Genomic DNA, 5,000 nt, shown 5'->3' on the forward strand with positions numbered 1-5,000 from the left:
GGATTCACTGATTCGTATTCATGGTATAAAAGAAAAAAATTCCTCCTCGCTAATTGAACCTTCTGCAAAAGAAATTACAAGAGAATTTCTCGCCTCTTCAAAAGACATGTTTATTCCACCGTCCTACGGTCGTGTTGGCCGAATCTTAAGTTAAATATTTTCGCGCCTTTCTACCGTACTCGTCCAAAGTCTCCGGTATACGCATCCAACCGTCCCAGCCTACCGTTGTCCACTATCTTAAAGTCCCTATTGACGTTTCCGGAATCACTGTAAGACGCAAAAAGCCTTACGTCGATAAGCTTCAAGATCTATTGAATTCCTGCACTTGCTCAAAGTGATCTGTTAACGCCGTCATATGTTCGCAGTCTATTTTGAGAAGCTCTGAATTACATTGCCCATCCCTGACCAGGCTGGTTGTCGCGTCATTGGCGCGTGCTCACACAGGATTCCCACCCTCGCACATCCTTAGGTTACGCAATAGTCGAAATATAAGGATCTGTATGGGAAAAAGGGTTATATTCCTCAGCCTAAAATATACGAAGAAGCAGGTATGAATAAAAATAAGCCTGGTGTTTGTTTCCCTGTTTCGCATAAGGTTTTCTAGGCCGATTCATGGGAATTTGGGGCCTGTAATCCTCATCAGGAACAAGGGAACACACACCTCAAGTTATGTAAGTTTATTTTCACTCATACTCCTTCGTGTAACCGTTTTCCCATCCATTGATACAAATCCTTATATTCCGACTGTTGCGTAACCTGAGCACTACTGTATGAGGGCTCTCATCTTTGTGGTTGGATGACCTGTGGTACAAATATATACCTTCAAGCTTTTTTTTTTTCTTAGTTATGATCTGCAAATTTCATGCATGCTTAATAGGAAATTTCCCCGAATCGAGGCCGCTGGCGATTTGGTAATAAAATCATATTTTCAAAACTTTAAATAAAGTTAAAAAAGGAAAAAAAGAAAAATCGGTCCATTTTTTTCCGTTGTTTGATCCATGTTACGTTATATTACCAGTTTAAAAATAAACAACAAACCCTTAACGTACACAAAATATGATTTTTCAATTATTGTGGAAAAAATGGAAAACTGAATTGGCCGAACCGTGCACGGAATTTATGGAATTTCCACTTGACTTATTTGTCAATGATTCAATTACCATAAACCATAGAGGATTGGTTAAGTGTATCCCTAAAACTGCCACTGTATTGGTAGTTATCAGCGAAATTAATAACTGAGCCATCTTGTGGAAACAAGCAAGTGTTAAAATTATTTCCCGGAGCACTACGGTCACGGTCTTTATCAGGGATGTCGTGGGTGTTGCAATGCAAATGAAAAAAGGTATATGTATATTTATACTAACTTAAACAAAACAACAACAAAAAAATTCCCATTATTTTATCCACACAACGTTCGGCTTGTTGGAAACAAATAATTATTCGAGATTGACTACCGCGTCACGCAATTGTTCACATTCCAACTGCGGATTTTGGGTAAAATCTATGAGAAACACAGGCCAAGGTGGGCGACTTAAAACCATTTGCCCAGAGATATTTTTTAATATCCTAACAGGTGGATATATATTTAACCCGTATAATGTGTTTTTATGGTATTTAAAATTATAGCCCATTGAAAAATAAGGCGATGTTTTAATGCAATAATTCGCTTGAAACACAATGTAAAATTTTGCATGTCTGTTTGATCTCGTTTCGGGCTCCAAACTAACTTCGATTTATTTTATTTTTCACTCAGTCACACCACAAAGACCTGAACTGAATATGAAATCCATTGAAAGATTCTCAAGTTGCTGTTCAGCGGAGCGTGAAGCAATCAAATATTCAGAAAATTCAGAAAAACCGGAAGCAGATTTTGAGCCCAATCGGGACGAAGTCGTTTTTGGCATATTTCTACCAAAGAAAGCTGTTTTGGCAGAAACTAACTATGGTCCGTTTCAATTCTTACTAGGACGTATCTATGGCCAAAATAAAAGCGAAATCAATTTTTCGACTTGTGCCATTGATAGGCTATTTAGGTCGATTTTTATAGGCATTCACTCCTAAATATCAAAGGTACAAAAGACTCTTAAGTTCTGATTCTGAGTCCGACTAGTTTTCTCACCCACGGCCGTTGGTGGGCTGTGTGCTCAGCTACGTAACAAAAATAAGTGAAGGTCAGACTTTTTTGCCTTTCTTTCTTTTTTCTTTTCATCTATTGAGGATTTGTTATAAACGTTTTAGGCTTTATATATTTTTTATATGTAATTGTCGAAAAAAATAAATTTAATTTGACTTTGTCATTCCATCATTCAGCTTTATTACGCGATTTGAAATAAATTTATTCTTCATAACGATTTTTTTGCGTAGTATTCTTTTGAAATCTCAGTACGTATAAAATAAACAAATGACTTCATGGTTGGTTCGTTTGTCCGATTTTTCTTCACTCGTTGCGAGGAGTCGCTGAACTCACTCGTTTGCTGCGCTCACTCATTCGTTCGCGCCTCTTGCAACTCGTGAAGAAAAATCGTCCGCACTCACCAACCATGAAGTAACCTCTATCTAGGATATGAAAACAGCCAAATATGAAGGGGACATTATGCCAGCAGGGCATCTCAATGCAGACTCAATGTTATAATGAACATTAAGAGTAATAGATTTCCAAAAGTAAGTAATTACAGGTTAATGTACAGCTGCTATTTAGATGATTTTCCAATAATTGGACAATAATAATATTATTATCCATTAATCAATGTTGTGACCGAATGTTTGCTTTATTTGAAGTCTTAAATTTGGTTGAAAATCATAACCCTTGGATTTACCTCTTCGTTCTTTTTGCCAGGCTCAGGAGAGAGGCAACAGAGATGATGCAGAGGTTAGTTTAGTGGGCTAATAATCTGTGGTTATAAATTTCCTCTGTTTTAGTCTGAACAGCTCAAGCTACATGTAAATAGTTCGTAATTAAGATTAGTACCTGAACTGTGTGTAGGTAGTATACATCAACGTATGATTGCTTTATGTAGAACCACCTTGCAAAATGGGATTTCAAGGCAATATGCTTTGCGTAGATCCACCTTGGAAGTTCGGATTTCGAAGCCAAATTACCATATAACCCAAAGTCTCCATTTAACCCTTCAATTGGCCTCTTCTTTCTTCTGACCAGGTTCACAAAAGGAAGGAAGAGGATGGTGTGCAGGTTAGTGGAGTGGAATCATAATTTGTGCTTTAAATAAATTTCCTGTTTTAGTCTGAACGGCTCAAGGTAAAGTGTTCAAAAGAAAGACTAGTATCTGAACTGTACATGTAGGCAGTAACATTGATGTGTGATTGTTTTGTGTATATCCAACGTGCAAAATGAGATTTCAAAGCCGAAGCCTTTGTGTGGAACCACCAAGCAAATTGCAATTTCAAACCAAAATTATTACATACCCCAGTGTTTCCTGTTAACCCTCTTGTTGACCTTTCCTTTCTTTTGGCCAGGTTCAGGCTAGTGATGAAGGAGAGGAAGCAAAGGTTTATTGAGTACTTTAAGACTGCTTTTTTTCCCTTTAAGTTAATACTTTGTGTTCGTTTGAAACGCTCAAAGCTAATAAAGTCAATTGTTGTTGATTGGTTTCTGTAGATCCGACTTGCAAGGCAAAATAGGTTGTTCTGTCATTCCGATGGGTTCTTGATTAGAGCATGTTGGGGAGACCAGGTGTTTGAAAGACACTTCAGCAAGCAGGCGCTGTATCAGTTATGGTTTGCCACCGATTTTCACTAATGCCATCAGTCTTTCCTATATGAATTTTCAGTGAATCTTGTTTGATCTCTGAAATAATTATGCAGCTGTAAATGTCCTTGTTGAAATTTCTTTGGGCACGTCATCTGCTAACCTAGTCTGTACCTTACAATTGGAGTATAAATTATATAGCTTTTAAGAACAAAGTTAACGTGGGCCATAAGAATTCCGACCACTGAAAATTATCTCACTAAACCTTCATTCTACTCAACTCATTGAACTATGACAGTAACTCTGTTCTATTAATTGAATGCATTTTACATATTATCCAAATTTATTTTGACAGGAAATCTATGATTGGCTAGGAAGTATGACAGCTTTGCCATTGTATTTATCCCTGTACCACCCCCTGGATAAAACACCAATAAAACATGATGAGGCAATTAGGGGAAGTGAACGACTGTACTTACATGAATTGGTAGGTGAAAGCTAACAGTAAATAATGGGAATCTTTCCATTAGTGATAACCATGTAATCAGCAAGCTACAGAGCATTTTTGGTTGGACTGAAACTGGAAAATGCTGTTAAAGGGCCACAGGTTACCCACTTGTCCGGCTCTTTCTTAAAACATGACTGTATTTGATTAAGCTTTCATTGTAAAGAGTTTTAACTGGAATTAATTGAAGATGTGCATTAGTTTGATAAGATGGTGTTTATAATCATGCATGCTCATACATGTACAAGGTGAAGAACAACTATTTTTAGGTGGAATACAATATTTTGGCATTGAATTATTTTTTGGTGGATAACACAAATTATGATATCATTGTAGAGACAGAATTTAACCAAACTGTAAGTGACGTATTCTTTATCTCCATCGTTGTAACAAAACCCATTCTGGAAAGGATTATTGTAGCACCATATGCACTTATTAGAAAGATTGTGGGGTAGATAAAGTTTCACCTCTTGTGGCTGAGGCAAATGGCAGATACCGGTCGAGAAATCTGCTGGACTCAAACATTTTCAGTGTAGATAAATTATCACCTCTTGTGGCCGGGACAAATGGTAGAGACTGGTTGATGTTTGTTAACCTTTAACTTGGTATTAACTCAAAATTCTGTATGTTACTTGCAGACATCAAGGGAAGCAAGAGAAACCTTCAATGACAGTGAAAGTTGGTGCGTTGTAGTCTGAAAGACATGAGTTACAGCATTCTGTTGTTAGTAATATATCCATTAGGGTTTAATTGACATGACAACTTTTTTAGTGATCCATATTCCTTACA

General features: G+C 37.1%; 1 long non-coding RNA gene across 1 annotated transcript; it reads left to right on the forward strand.

Annotated features, from left to right (window-relative positions):
• Nucleotides 1-3,155: 3,155 nt before the first annotated feature.
• Nucleotides 3,156-3,724, forward strand: LOC138051075 (uncharacterized). Its single transcript, XR_011132722.1, has 3 exons — nt 3,156-3,190; nt 3,475-3,507; nt 3,617-3,724. It is a non-coding gene; the product is annotated as an uncharacterized lncRNA (long non-coding RNA).
• The last annotated feature ends 1,276 nt before the right edge of the window (nt 3,725-5,000 follow it).

This window comes from Montipora capricornis, chromosome 1, assembly GCF_036669925.1.
Source record: "Montipora capricornis isolate CH-2021 chromosome 1, ASM3666992v2, whole genome shotgun sequence".
Lineage (NCBI taxonomy): Eukaryota > Metazoa > Cnidaria > Anthozoa > Scleractinia > Acroporidae > Montipora > Montipora capricornis.